The sequence below is a fragment of the Rhipicephalus sanguineus genome, chromosome 5 (assembly GCF_013339695.2).
Source record: "Rhipicephalus sanguineus isolate Rsan-2018 chromosome 5, BIME_Rsan_1.4, whole genome shotgun sequence".
In the NCBI taxonomy this organism is placed as follows: domain Eukaryota; kingdom Metazoa; phylum Arthropoda; class Arachnida; order Ixodida; family Ixodidae; genus Rhipicephalus; species Rhipicephalus sanguineus.
Genome location: NC_051180.1, coordinates 112,547,044 through 112,563,438, shown reverse-complemented (window position 1 = coordinate 112,563,438; position 16,395 = coordinate 112,547,044). Strand labels below are relative to the sequence as shown.

At 45.6% G+C, this 16,395-nt stretch overlaps 1 protein-coding gene across 1 annotated transcript in view; it reads left to right on the top strand.

Annotated features, from left to right (window-relative positions):
* LOC119394144 (uncharacterized) overlaps window positions 1–16,395 on the top strand; it is a 250,919-nt gene that overhangs the window by 70,348 nt on the left and 164,176 nt on the right. The gene's annotated exons all lie outside the window — the stretch shown is intronic.

Sequence of the window (16,395 nt, the reverse complement as noted above, 5' to 3'; positions counted from 1 at the left end):
TGTTGCAATGTCACCGTTTTGTAATAACCCCGGAAGGGGTCCTTAAAAGAATTCAGTTAAGCGGGAAACAAGGTGCTATGCTCAGTAAAACTTGTGAAGTGGTTCATGATATTTGAAGGAAAGGAATGCGCAACTATACTACAGGCAAGTTGAACAGCTTGGCAGATGAAAGTTTGCTCTTGTCCGTGTTGTCCCCTCATCCTTGTCTACAGTAGTTGAGCATTTTTATTCTTCAAACAACAAAGTGCTGTGGCTTACCTGAATACTCAACAGATTTATTTCGCGTTTCTCGTGCAATAATTGCCATCACACGTGATTAGTGCAGCCTACACTGATATAGTCGTTGGTTGAGTTTTTTTTTTTTTAGCTACGTGTGGGAGGGCGTGCAGATGTAAGAGAGGGAGAATGATGATTATTGTCAGGGGGAGGAAAGGGTCTCTCAGGGCACTAGGATCCTTTCACGCGAAGTGTCCCAGCCATTTTTGGCGACCAGCCCAAATGTGCTTGAAAAAATTGTGATTGTTTACGCATTGGAAACGCTGAATTGCTAATTTGCTAGAATTACTGGGACAGAAAAAGAATTTGTTCACGTGGCATCCTTCAGATTTCTGCGAAATGGCGTCTGAAGTGATGTTCGGCAGATAAACTTTTCTGAGAACACAGCTCCTTGTGTCAATACCAAATTCGACTTGCATAAAAAACAAAGATGTTTGTTTAACGTGAGGTTCCATAAAATTACTGCAACCTTTCTGCTATACACGCCTCCACAAAATCTACCAAAATTCGCTGTGTTATCTTTCTGCTCGCGTAATTTTGCGCTATGTCTTATTATCTGAGCAATCAATACTTACTCTACGGAACATATATTCTGTGCTCAAATAATTTTCGACTAGTGAGTTTTGCGAATTCTAGGGAAGAAATCACTACCTTGAGCAAATCATCTTCGTTCACAGTGACAGGCGATTTACACCATGCAGTGCCCACCTCGAAAATAAGCTTTATATGTCAATTGAAATAAAGCAACTAGTTCTTATTTGGCAAGCTATATCATTACATTCGTTGTTTCAAGCAAGTAAAATATTTTTGAAATTCATCCTGAACGGAAGGCTTCGCATTAGTCCGTATGGCAGCTTCACCGCACGGCTCGTCCACACTTGCGCCTCACGCTGCCTTTGCAGAACATGTGTGATTGTAGTTATCACTCGCAAAGTTGGTAGGCACTTTGCTGTCTCGTAAATTATCTGAATGAGGAAGTTTGCTATTGAAATGACTGCCGAATGTCTTTGGTAGGCATGTCATCGCCTATTGTTCTGTACGATAACCTGACGAACAGAATTCAATGAGAGATAAGATCTTTGCGGCACTGTAGCTCCCAACTCCGCTGTTTTTTATGCGTGGTCATAGTATCGGCCCCCAGCCGGTAAATGGGAAGATTGCCGGGCAGGGTGAAGTCAAAAAGTTGTTGTCATTCTTAAAACCAAGAATGTAATGATAAAACTTCCTGAATGAGAAGAGCCAGTTGAGATATAAAGCTTACTTTTAATTTGGGCCCCACATGGAGAACTTGCGTCTCAGTGTAGTACAAAAACCATATTTTCTCAAATGTGCGCGATTTGTTATGAGATTTAGGAACTTCAGTGGTCGCAAACTATTTTTAACGCAAAATATACCTTCCGCAGAGTAAGCATGGACTACTCAGTTATTCAGATATAGCGCAGTATTACGGGAACAAACATGCAGAAATAGCGCATTTTAACAGACTTACTGGAGGCGTGTGTAGCAGAAATGTTGCAGTAATTTGAACTTCAAAGATAGTAAACAAACACCATTGCTTTTTATGGAATCCAAGTTTGATATTGGCACAAACAACAATGCTCTCAGAATAAGTTTTCTGACAAACGTTACTCAGACGACATTCTGCAAAAATTCGATGGCTGCCTAGTGGTGAAACATTTTTTGTTCTGCTCTAACTGCTGTGATAGATTAGCAATTCACGGCTTCCAATGCAGTAAACAAGCACGATTTTTCCCCTAATACATTTGAAGTGGTCGCCAAACTTACTGGGACAAGTTAGCGTGGAATCTACCTGGAGAGAGACAGAGAGAAAGTAGGGAGGGTATAGGTAGGCAAGTCACCGCGACGGGCATCGAATTTGCTACCCTACAATGAGAGTTAAGAATGGGAAATAGAAAGGGGGATGTGGCCAGTGAAGGAGATGTTGCGCTAACGAAATTATGCTGCGTGACTGCTTTAGCCGACCCAATAAGCCGTGCATTAGCCACGTGTGGACATCAACCGAGCAGACATAGTTCCTTGCTCAAAACCTCTTGCGTGTCGTAATGATTTCATAATATGGTAAAGGGAATCTAAACATCAATTCATTGCAGCAACAACGTAAGGTGCTTTAGTATTCGCTGCGAGATCGGGCTATAGGTGGCAGCACCGTCGCTGCGGTAGTGTGGATAGGCGGTCGGCGGCGCGTATACAAATGCACGCCGCGGCGCTTCGTTGTGAGCGGTTTGAGCTGATTGTCGGTGAATAAAAGGCGTTGGCTTCAGCTTACTGGTAATATATCTAAGCTCTTCAGTGCCGAATCGATGCACGAAGCCCATACACTATAACAAGTGAGAGGCGCAATTTGCCAATGAAAGGGATCCTCGCCCGGAGTGACAGTCTGTGTTTTCGCATTATATGACGTTTTTGTTGTTTTATTTGTACATGTACAGCTTGTGTTCCACCTGCTGCGCACTGCCGTAGCACGACCGAAGTACTTTAGTGTTCACTTCCTGCTCATCAGGATACAAAAAAAAGAAGAAAGAAAGCCCGTATTCCTGTGCGATGTGTTCAATACCACTGTTCGGACGAATGCGCACACGCATTTTGTTTTCTTATTCAATTCGCCATGAAATGTAGGATGGTTGATAAGTTTAGTCAGGTAAGCTACGAGGCTGACAGCGCTTTGGCGCTACGGAGACGTTTATCTACGCACTTGTTCTTGCTCCAGTAGCAGTATAAAAAGTTAACAGTTCAGCACAGAGCTTTCATCGATTGATTACGTACATTACAGGGGTGCAATAAAGTTCCGGCTATTTTGTGGGACAAGTATGTTTTTTTCAAACGAATAATGTCCGCTGCCTTCCGTCAATCGATAACAACGCCACACAAACGCTCTAGATAATGTACAAAAAGATAAGGTTTTGCGTAAAATTATACGACATAAATGTAAGGCACTCCGTCTGGATTAATTTTGAACATCTGGGTTCTTTAAAGCGTACCTAAATCTAAGGACACGGGTGTTTCTGCATAAAGTTCGCCCCAAGTTAAAATTGCGCACGGCAACTCGGTTTTATCACTTCCGTGTTATTCCATTTTCTGCTTCTTCAGGCGACAGTTTAAGCACCGAAGTATCAGACTTTACTTAATAGAAATATCATTAGGGGACGACGACCGTACAATAAAAGGTCATCTTAAGCACAACCGATAAATTACAGTGCCGCAGTTATACACTTAACAACAACGGGAAAGTGCATGCCTGCATGGACTATTGGACCTCGTTTTTTTTTTACCACCGAGTCGCTAAAGCGCTGCATTCACGCATTGTTTAATACTCCTCATGTTTGTGACCATGCCAAGTGCACTTAACGATGTGCTTGAACCAGAAAGCTGCAGCCAATCTGAAATGATTCTGGCGAGCGGTGGGTACGATGACCACACACAGCACTCTCGACAAGTGCACTTACTGATCTTATTACAATTCATATGCAGCCAAACAAGGTCAAATGTTTCTGTACATCGTGTTGAACACGCGCACAAGCAGTTAAACTTGCGCTAACGTAACGGAACAAACCACCCTTTGAGGATGTGCCTGGCGTACGCGCACGTGCAAGCACGACGTGGCTAGCAGACGACGCAGGGAGCAATCCACACTAGGCGCGCTTCAGCCAGTAGCCGCCAGGCGGCGACTCCGCTTGATCTCGCGGCCAATAGCTAGGTGTATTAAGGCCACAATCACAACAATGTGCAGAAAAGTGTGGTATATTTCAAAGCTATCGCAGGCAAGACAACGGCGCTGCGCTTGTAGCTTCACGAAGGGCAAGCTTATTAAAGAGAAAGCCTTAGATGCCTCATCAAACGCGAAAATTGACCGTCAGCGTCGGGGTCCCGCGGCGTCGGGGACCACACGAGTGATGCAAAAGATTATCACCACGTCATGACGTCGCAATATGAAGTCATGGTGATGTCACATGATGCTGTCATCACATGACATCGTAGCTTGGTCAAAAGTGGGCACATTACGGAGGCAGTGCAAAACCAGGTGAGGTGCCTCCGATCCTGGAGGCTGGAGGCAATGCAGAACCACGCTAGGTGCACAAAGCTTTCGGATGGTGACGGGGCAGGATCGGTACATTTACTGAGAAGAAAAAGAAGATGGCTAAAGAAACGAAGACGGAGGCGTTCAGAGATCAATTCGGATATCTTGTGGTTTCCTTGAACGCATACATCGACGAAGTCTGTAGTCGTTGAAAATTGTAAAATGCAGTCATGAAAACTCCTTGGAACTTGCAACTTTCCATCCCTTCAAGACTCCATCTTCCCCTGAACTTCTACACGTGTTAGCCAGTATTTTGGATCGCATCGCAGTAGGCACACGGTGCCACTGTCGCTATGAAACCGTCCCTATTGACAATAAGATGGGTAAACAAGTTTGTCAGAGAGGGGTCATTTGTTATTGTTTCTGGATGACGGACGACTTGTTTCTCTGAACCATTCGAAGGAATCGCAACAAAATTCGAAGAAACAAACAAACAACAAATTATTCAAGACACGATCGAAGCAAAAGATTTGCTGATTTTCAACTCTCCTTTCGAAATTCAACCCTTTTGTGCAACAAGGCTTCTATATTTTACAAGCGCACCAAAAGAGAACTGCGAGGTTGGAACTATTTGGACATCCCCGGAAAAGATAAATCATTAGTTCACTGAAAGACACTCTGTCATTAGAGGAAGAGAGCGAGCGATGTTGATAGAACGAAAAAAAAAGGAATGTTTAAGGGTTACCGCCGTGTTGTCAGCAAGTGCAGGGGTAAAGCCAAATAAAAAAGGCAACAAATAAAAAATAAAATGAGGCCCACCGGTTCGCAAAGTGTCAAGCCAAACAAACAACAGCGGCGGAAAAACACCGTCGTGTGACTCGTGCCACGCTTGGGCAACTCTAACCCACAGCAATGAATCACGCGGTGGGGCGATACATTTTTGGTCTCACCGTGTCACCTTGACATCTTCCTTCTTCGCGCTTGGGCTGCTAAGGTGGGTAAACCAACGATTGTCTGACACTTTATCTTAATATGAATAATCAATAAAAAATTCCACCATGTCTTACTGGGTAAAAATCTACGTCCCAGGCGTTCACCGTTACGGAGAGCTCGAGTTGATGACGCAGGGACCGTGGTTTGCCGTACCCATCTCGTCGGCAATAGTTTCACTTGAGTTACTCGTACGTTGGTAACACGGTGAATTGCGGGTTACACATAAACTTGATCATCTTTCATGGTTTAGTTCAGAAAGCACACCGCGGTTTTGTTGCTAGTGCTTCTGTTGAATTTGTGCCACGAGCTTGCTTTACGATATTCGGGTTTCGTGCTAATTTATTTTATCGGGCCATTTTAAGGGCGAAGACAACTACTGATAGCAATTTAAGACATCGGGTATTGTTATAACTCGACGATGGTTTCTATTAGCCCCCATCACAACTTAACTAGTGGGTTAACTAGAGCAACATGTACGTTTCAAGCTGCGAAAACGCAACTTTTGTTCCCAGGAGCCCTAATTAATTTTGTACATACTCTTGTGTATCTGCCACGAGGTTGAATAAGCTCAAAATGTTGCGTTGCAGCAATTATGGCACTAGGAAGCTTAACAATAAAAACACTTGGGGCCCTTAGAAGCAGGAGAGAGAGAGAGAAATAACTTTTATTTTGGTAGGCGATCCGCCTCGATGGCGGCCAGAAGCCCTTGGGTTCTGCCGGCATCCTCGGCTTGCTGAACGGCCATGAGTTGGTCCTCAGAGGTCGTGCTGACCGGCACGGTCTCCCGCTGCCTCAGATCCTGAATGTTTCGGCGGCCCTGTCGGGGCGCCTGTGGACAGGGCCAAATAATGTGATCTAGGACCGCCCTTTGTCGACAAAATTTACATTTGCCTGAATATTGTTCTGGATGATAGCTTTTATACGTTACTGCGGTCGGATACGTAAGGTAGAAGTTCTCAACATTCACGTACGGCCTATTAACTTCATAACGGCTAAGCCGCCATACCTGGCGCTCACGCAGATACTTCGCGTCATATTCTGGATGACAAGGGTCTAATTGAAATTATGTATCTTATATGTTAGTTCCTAGCAGGAACGCTACAATAGGTAAACAGCGAAACGCACTTTCAAGACTGTCTGAACCAAATGCAACTCGTGCGAGGTTCTACGCGGCTGACCGTTATTGACGGATGCGCGCACTGACTCGTATTCGTACTTCGGCGCTTATTGTTAGTGAAAACCATACACTAAAAAGCACTATTCCAGATCCTTCGTAAACCTTAATACAGACCTGAAGGCCAACCGAAAAATATCGGTCTGCACTGTCCCATTCGTAACGTTTTCTCACCACGAATAGCTTGCCGAGTTAATTGGTTCATGATCATCGAAACTAACGCTAAAATACAGGACGAGAGAACAGGCTACACGTACTACTACTACTACTACAACTACTACTACAACTACTACTACTACTACTACTACTACTACTACTACTAACTACTACTACTACTACTACTACTACTACTACTACTACTACTAACGACTATGGCATGCCTCATAATCATATTGTTGTTTCGGCACGTAAAACCCCAGGACTTGATTAATTCTGTACATACGTCGTCTGTCTACTGGTTGAACCTATTGTCAGCCTGTAGCATTGATAGTGGATATTACAAGACATCTGTTCATAAACGTACACGGCAAGGAGAAAGAGTTGAGCAGCTGTAACTCGAGGCATACATCTTTCCTCAGCTTTCGCGGCGGAGGCTAGAATGTGACCGATATGTGTACAGCTAATTCTTGATCTAATTTCTTTAAATCTTCTACTAGAGTACGATGTACAGGCGGTTGAGAATTTATCTAACCCACTGCACACCCCCGCTTGCGTCGTAGTCTTGTTGGAACCGCATGTATTGTACATATAAATCGTCATTGTCGTTTGGTTGACGCATTCAGAAGCTACTCCTTAACCGCGAATCGCTCCTATAGAAACTGACAAGGAATGAATGGGTCTTTGTCGGTTCTTTATCCCTTCGTCTTTTCGTGCGCTGTACGCTATTTTAATAAGGAGTGACCATGACAAAAATTTTGCTGCCTGGACCCACTGCCTTTCCTGTCTTATCTATTTTCTTTCTCTGACGGTGCTTGTGAGGCTACCTTTATTTTTGCTGAAGCTTTGCTCGGTCTCCTCTTCGGAAATGCCAGGCGCTGATGCAAGCGGAAGGCAGCGTCGCACAAGGTCGGCGACGGTACAGCACAAGCCAGCTCGTCGCCAGGAAAAGTCTCAGCTGAGCTTGTAAAGAAAGGGAGCCCATCGGCACGCCGTTTCCCCAGAGCCCCACTTTTCACTCAGCAGCCCGCATATTTATGGAGCTCTTGCACACGCCCAGTCTCACGCAACACTGCTGCTGCTGATCGTGTGGGACGACTCACTGTCCCGTCTCAAGAGGAGAAATTAGTACCATCGTCGCGGTGACCAACCAGGACGTCATTTGTGACATGGACGTGTTACTCCTCACCACTGACCTTTACAGCAGTATGTGCAGCAAGGCCGTGTTGTAGATGTGTGGGAGACGTAACAATGCGCAAACAAGAAAAATCAGGTCAGTGGAGTGATACGTGGCTGGGACTTCATCTATAGCATCCTGAATGGGCTCATTGTAGAGGAGCAGATTCCACTGCGCTGCATCTAACTTCGCGCAACCGACGCGAGCTCAAAGACCTTGGCCTTGTTCCATCTACCGTAGGACCTGTACAAGTGAAGTGCAGAGACAGGGGAGCATCGGCGTTGATGACAACGCCGTCACGTCCCCTCCTTGACAGAAAGAAACACTCAGAAAAAGAGGACCACAAACAAGAGTTGCCACCACGTACGGGTGGTCGGGAGGCGTTGTCTAGGCTTCGCCCTAATGCGTTTGAGGAATACCGAAGCGACGCTTCTGTTTTTCCCTTTCGAAATAGCTGGCGGCTTCCTCCCACTTGGCCCTGCACGCTTCTGGCATCCCCCTCTCGCCTTTCGTTTCATATAACCTTGTCACGGTCACTCGCACCCGCTCGGCTTTGACGAAACACCGCGCGGTGTATATTTAGATTACGGCTGCAGAAATGGATCGTTGCATGTGTGTTTTCATGCTTTCGCGCTATATTTGCGTGGCACTCGACCTTTTGGGCGAGTGTAACAACGCCTGCAAGTGTATCCCAATTCAATGTAGATGGCAAGGTCCTCCGCAAGGATTCTCGAGTTGATAAATACAGCGTGGTTCATTGTAGTGCGTACCTCCGAGAGCTTGTCCAAAACTTAATGGGAAGAGTGAACAGCTTATGAAATGTTGAGTGCGTCAGTCTCGGCAAAGAGTGGGCGAGATGAAAATGTGTTATGCAGTTATCACCAATGAGTGTTCACCAACGGTCTTTCGTAGAAAACGAGGTATACATTTCTCTGCGGGGACAATACTCTGAGGTCCTAGATACTCACTTATCTAATTCTCCGGTGCTCGCTAAGGTTCTACTTTAAAGCAAAACTTTCTGCATTTACATTGCTGGGTTCGGCTGTCTGGCGGACCTTGAAACCATCACACACAATGCATAAAAAATGCAAGCATGAATGTACCTATCACCCCAACTAAAGTGCTCACATGGACGCTTCTATGGGCAGGTGTTTGGTTGTAAATCTGAATGTACAGGAGACGGTACCATCAAAGACGTCTGTGTAGTAAGACTTGTGTAGTACGTCAGTGCTATGCAGCAAACAATGTGAGGAATTGCGTTCGGCAGAAACATTATTTATTTTTTATTATTTCGACAATACATTGTTTTACATAATGCGCATGAAACCCTCAAGAGCAGTCGCGTTTTTTGTATTTCCGACACATGTTTTGGACCTGTGCAATTGCTGCTTTAACTGGAGATCGCAGACAATGGACTGCCCTTGATAACGTGCACGTGAGACCAAAAGGACAAGTTAAAAGTTAGGCGATTTGTCGAAAGAGAGAAGCGATGGCTAGCCGTGAATATGAAACGAACTTATGTGTGTGAAATCCAAACACGAGAGAAGAAAGATGAAGGCTTGAATAGATGAAAAATATCCCTGAACAGTAGCGCTCGCTCGAGCCAAAGTTTCTACAAGTGGTCTTGTCTTTGTCAAGGCTGCCTTGACCAAGACAAGTCCACTCGTCCAAACATTTTGGCTCCAGCGAAACCCCTTTTCAGGGATCTTTTTTTTTTTCATTTTGTCTATGTGGAGCATTGTTCTACGTTTACATTAACACCAAAGTGACAAGGAGTGCGAACACTTATAATGAGCTTGGATCGATAAGCTTGACGTTATTCGCTAGATCTACACTTCAGCACACTTATTCCTGGTATGCACTTCTTTATTAACGGTATAGTCTGCAGATCATCAGCAGTTAACCAACGAGTTTCTCAGGCTGAAAGGGTATATCATCCTATTATATTTTATATGTATTTTTATTGCCCTTAGATGAGGGGAACATGAACGAAATATCACAGCAAAATAAACCCGATTTAAGGCTCTACTTAATAAGGTGCGCGAGATTCAAAAGCGTTGAGAACCACCTGCGTTTAGCGAGATCTTTGTATACCCTGTCTATCAACGGCACCGCTGAGAACACATGCATCGCCTCAGTCCGCTAAGTTAGACAGACCCGGCATTCCCGTTTCACACGGCACGCCCAGCTATAAGCATTGGCCTAGAAAAAGGTAAATGTTTTTTCTTTCCCTCTCGGCCAGACTCTCGGCGGCATCCTTCAGAACATTCAGACTGTTACGTCTCCGTCTAAACTTTTCTCCCAGTACCGAGGCCTTGCATCTGGCATCGTCGCTCTGGCCGTGTCTTTTCTCCCTCCTCTCCTGGCTTTCAGGAATGAGCCGAACGCGAGTTTCTCGGGGGAGGTCGCTTTTTAAAGCATCTCTGGAGAGCGTCCAGGCACGGCTCCGACTCGGGGGAGAGTCTCGAAATCAACGACAACAAATAAATGAGAAGGATTCCCCGAAAACAAAGAAAAAAATGCAAGAGCTCCGCTTCTGGAGTCATATACGAGCCTCGCAGCTACCACCTACACCGACAGGCCCATGCCATCAGACTGCTGTGTTGCCGCCGCCATGTTTGTTCCTTCCCGTCGACTGCAGCCCCCTTGCCACTGAGGCGAGCGAGCCAAGCACCCACCGCTACGTGTACACCTCCTCCTCTCCCTTATTTCTTTCCATCTCCTCTCTTCCTCTCCACCCTGGCATAAGGGCTTCCTCATCTTCCGAGAGACGCGCCCTGCCGAGAAAAAAGGGGCGCCCTTCTGTATATTGCTTCCAAAACAACGCGACTCTCCTCCTGAAACTCCTTCTATCTCTTCCTCATTATCATCTCTTCAGCTGTCCTTCGACCATCGGCGACAGCCGCCTTCGCGCGGTAGTGAAACAGCTTCAGCAAGCTCCGTGGATGCATTCGACAGCCGCGACCGCCAGCATCCGCCCAGGATATTCGTGAAGGAAGTACAGGTCTCCGCGAGGAAACAACCTTTACAATATCTTTGCGCGCGTAGAGGACCCACCGGAATAAGGAAAGAGAAGAAAAAAAGGGGAGGGGCTTCTGTTTTTTCCCGGCCGGTGTGTTGTTGTGGTCAGTGCTCCTGTCTGAAGGAGGTGTTTTTGTTTACGGCGGGCCACCGCAGACGTCAAGGCTGCCCTGCGTGCAAAAGGGGCGTCTCCCCTCCACTACGTTCTGAGGCTTCCTCTATACCTCCAGCTCCTGACTGCCTTTGAAAATGGATGTCCTAATGCAGGTTGGTTTGAGTCTCCACTTAAGCATGAACATTTGTTTTCCTCCTCAATCTCTCTTTTTGTTAGTGTCAGCATGGTTATTTCGAGAATAAGTGGAGTGATAGTTCATTTAGCAATATTAATCTATCGTTCCATGTCACTTATCGAAATTGGGTTGCTACTGATATTCAATGTACTGATGATATCAGTCTTGCGAAAAATGTGTTAGCTCTTGTAAAAGTTCTCAAGAACGGTGGTCGTGCTGCGTCTTTGCTACTTGATGCTGTGGTTATTCAAACTTTTATTGCGAAGCGAGTTGACAAACATAGACAATCTCAGGATCTTTCACTTCTAACTTCAATACAACTTCCGTTTCGGGCTTGGGACCATCCGAACTGCGGTTCATTCATTTGCAAGTATAGTGTACCATGTAATGACGTAAGCACATGTTCTCGCGTGCTTCCGGTGCATTTGTAAACAGCTGAAAATAAGCTCGACAATGCAAGCCTGCCAGAGTGCATACAGACCCTGGTGTAGTTAGTCATGCCTATAAATAAACTTTAAGCAGCCTAGAAACCAACCAAGGTGCTCTTAGCAGTCGTTTATATTATTTTCAGGGTGAATTGGTAGCGCTTCAAAATACATCGTTTTAGTGTAATGAAAACTAAACAAAATAAGATAAGGCGTGTTGCCGCTAAACTACCCAGATGCTTCTACATCCAACGGAAATATACGTGACTTTGTCAATGCGTAAACCTCTACAGGGGTTTGATTTCTGCCAGCGCTTATGTATCAAGCAACCGTAAGCGTTGTGCAGTCAGACGCAGTGGAGAAGATTAACCCTACGACGAAGCGCTTAAAAGTGAGCCATTCTAACACAAACAAAGAAACGCCAGAATGTGAGATATATGCGCAAGTACAGCCAAATCATCTAAGCTTCAAATTCCATGTAAACAAATGAATTCAGCGTCACCCTGTGAACTCCCCCACACAATATTCCGCTTCAGGGTAGCTTACCTTGAGCAAAATGAGCAGAATCTTAATGGTTACGTGTGTGTTTTGTACAGGAATAAAAGAGATGAATGGCTGAAGCCAAGACTACAAAGGTAGAAGATAAAAAAGGTCAAAATAAATATGTTTTTCGAGGGCATCCACGCTTACAAATTTCACAATTTCGACAAAATTTTACGTATCAATGAAACATTCGCTCCCGAATCTTCCTTAGTCATTTAAGAAGATTCCGTAATTAAAGCGTTAATTCCATCCCACATTATTTCTTGTGTCCCTGGTTGTTTCAACCAACACACGCTTGATATCAAGTCTAGCTGTTTGTCATTGATTCGGCGTCGCGGGCAAAGCTTTCATGTAAACAAGGTCAAAACTGTCGCCGCCATTTTTTTTCTCGCCATGGAATAATATGTTAAGTTGCCGCTTTTACTCTGCACCAAATCTTCACCATTAATGAGCAAAAAAAGGTCGAAAATCAATAGCACAGTAGTCTAATGGGAAAGATGTATAAGAAAGTAAGTACAATCGCTCAGTTTATATAAAATCCAGAAAAGATAAACACGCACAAATATGCGTATAGGAAATCAAATGCTTCTAAATATCCCATAATACATAGGTTCGGAAACTTCGCGCTGCATGGGCGGCACGAAATACTAACGGAAGGCAAGAAGACTTAACGTGAACGGGTGACCGCAAATTTAAGGAGTGCTTTACCGATGGTATACGTAAACAAGCTTAGTTTCGTAGACAAGTACAGAGAACGTAGGTACACATGCACAACAAAAATATAAATATTTGACAACATAACAAACTTATACTTATGTCACAAATCTTTTTTTCAGAAGACATTATTCTTATTACGTCTATGATATTAGATGCGAAGCATCTTATGGCGGAGTTCAATCCGGTGGTGGTGGTGGTATGCGGTGTGACCACCCTTACTGCGCATGCCCAAACCCTCTCCACACACCTCCTCTCCCACACCCACCCTCCCCCTCCCCTCTCCTGCGCAACGCCGCGATGAGCGCCATCGCATGTGCGTCCCCCTCCCCTCTCTCTCCTCTCCTACGCTCCCCCCCCCCCCCCTCGAGCGCCTGTCGACCGCGTTCTCCGCTCGCCCTGTGAGAATTAACGGCCAGGCTAGAGGGAAGACACGACGCGCGTAGCATTCCTTTTCGCGTTTTGGTATATTTTAGCGTAACATTAAAGCGACAATCTTTTTTTTCTCTTCTGGACTTCCGCACCCTCTCTCCCCCTCCTCCTCTCCTGCGCAACGCCGCGATGAGCGCCATCGCATGTGCGTCCCCTCCCCTCTCTCTCCTCTCCTCTCCTTCGCCCCCCCCCCCCCCCAATCGAGCGCCTGTCGACCGCGTTCTCCGCTCGCCCTGTGAGAATTAACGGCCAGGCTAGAGGGAAGACCCAACGCGCGTAGCATTCCTTTTCGCGTTTTGGTATATTTTAGCGTAATATTAAAGCGACAATCTTTTTTTTCTCTTCTGGACTTCCGCACCCTCTCTCCCCCTCCCCCTCTCCTGCGCAACGCCGCGATGAGCGCCATCGCATGTGCGTCCCCTCCCCTCTCTCTCCTCTCCTACGTCCCCCCCCCCCCCTCGAGCGCCTGTCGACCGCGTTGTCCGCTCGCCCTGTGAGAATTAACGGCCAGGCTAGAGGGAAGACACGACGCGCGTAGCATTCCTTTTCGCGTTTTGGTATATTTTAGCGTAATATTAAAGCGAAAATCTTTTTTTTCTCTTCTGGACTTCCGCACCCTCTCACCCCCTCCCCCTCTCCTGCGCAACGCCGCGATGAGCGCCATCGCATGTGCGTCCCCTCCCCTCTCTCTCCTCTCCTACGCTCCCCCCCCCCCCCCCTCGAGCGCCTGTCGACCGCGTTCTCCGCTCGCCCTGTGAGAATTAACGGCCAGGCTAGAGGGAAGACACGACGCGCGTAGCATTCCTTTTCGCGTTTTGGTATATTTTAGCGTAATATTAAAGCGACAATCTTTTTTTTCTCTTCCGGACTTCCGCAGTTAGCCATGCATCAAGTGAACCAAACATTTCTCTTTTAGCCATCTAAGAGCAGCACATTTGCTCCCAATTTTCTCTGTTAAGCTTCGTATCTTGAGAAATCCACTTACCCCACGCCCCATTCCGAAAAAAAATTTCTGGCTCAAGAGTGTTCAATCAAAACGTATATGTCGTATTTTATGTCTAATTAGCGAACATTATCCATTCGGCTGCTTTGGAAATAGTGTTACCTGTAGCTATGCAGAATGGAAGTTTGAGTTTCGATAGCTCTCTTGCTATGCACAATCCATAACTGCAGTAACTGCACGGGTATTGCTACGAACGTTGTGGTCGGTGATTTCCGCGCGCTGGTCTAACGATAACACTGAGCATTTCGTGTATGGCAGCGTCATTGTTCGTGAGTTACTCTCTACTATCAGTATCGGGCAAGTATGTCGACCGCTTCACAGTGGTTCCAAAAGGTCGTGAACTGTAGTTTGTTTTGTAAGCATTCCGGACATATTTCTCTTAGGACAGCCAATTCCAGCAGCACCATCTCGTAATTGCCATTGTTTTGTAAGCGTCCTGGATAAACTTCTCTGGGAACAGCGAATTCTAGGAGCACGCACTCGTAATTGACATAACCATGCGTATAATAACGTGCATATTACTGTAGCATGTTGCATAAGATAGGCAAATAATTTCCCACACCTGACGAACAGGACCGCACTGCAGGACTCAGTAGCAGCGGTGATGGTTCTTATGTAAGTAGCACACATAATGGTTCTGACCGACTTATACAGTAGAGGCCACATCATCGATGGTGTTATTATATCGGGACACTGAGCGAGCTTCGTCATGTATTTTCTTTTATTGTTTTGATGCGTCATAAAATACAACCTCACTTCACTGAACAGTAAACAGGCTATGAAAAAAAAGCCCACTAAACAAATATCTTTGTTTATTTACATACACTTCATTCTCGATGAACCACGTGAAATAGCGCAGCAGCTGCAAAAGCGTACACTATAAGCACGGTATTCTAAATCAACACAGTGCAAAAACAAATCATTTTCACTGAAGACAACTTATGCTAAATTATGTAACTTTTTTTCTGAAGACAAGAAAATAAGAAAAACAATTTGCAACAGTTGTCTCTCCCAAAATGTCAAGTTATTCACTTGACATTTTTCTATACTGGGCCATATGGAACATTCTCTGTTTTAGTGAGTCGCCTCAAGAAAAATTCTTTTAAATATAATTCGTAGTTGATTTCAAAGAAATGTTCGAATGGGTCGTGTGCAGCACCTGGTGAGCATTGCGATGTACGTAGTGAAATATTTTTTTTTATTGCTTGGATAGTCACGCGACATGATGTGATAACAAAATGACCTGTAAGCGTCTGTGTCCGTTTCGTGAAGATAATGCAACAATTCACGTGAGCACGCAGTGTTGATAGAAAGCCGAACCACCCTGTGAAACAGCGTGGCTTCTTTGCCCGCCCTCTGCCTATGAGTTTCTCTAAGCTGATATCACCGTGCTCTAGTCGCCATGAAATTATAAGAGATAAGATGTAAGAGGCCACTGGTGTGAAACATTAAAGCAACTGAGGCGATTCACTCACAGTACCTCATTGCGTTCTGTGGGAGGCCGTTCTGCAAGAGCGGGGTGTCCAGCTGTGGAACAATGCAAACTTGTCTAACTTTCTTGCGGGATAGAAACCTGGACTCGGCGGCCGCATTTCTATGGAGGCAAATTCTATAGGCTTTGTTTTGATTTAGGATTTGATTTAGGTGTGCTTTGATTTAGGAGGAGGAGGAGGAGGAAGGAAATGAAGGAAAGGCAGGGAGGTTAACCAGACGCCCGTCCGGTTTGCTACCCTACGCTGGGGGGAAGGGATGAAGGGATTAAAAGAAAGAAAGAAGAGGGAAGAAGGCACTGTCAGGGTACATATGCACCTGTCCATTGCATGCCTACAAGCGGTCGTTTAAGCCGGTCGATTTTAAAAACAGCAGTGATGCTCGCGCCGCTTTGCTGGCCTGCGATGCGTAGGGCCACGATCCGAGGATCGACAGACCGTGACGATCTGTCGTCTAACTTGTTCAGCGCATCGCGCAGAACGTTTCGTTCGTTCACAAAACGTCCACAGAAACACAGTAGGTGTTCTATCGTTTCGTTGCTATTGCACGAGTCACATTTTGAGATGTCTGCCATTCCTATGCGAAAAGAGTACGCCTTCGTAAAAGCTACTCCTAACCACAGACGGCACAGTAAAGTTGCATCACGGCGGGGGAGGTGCGATGG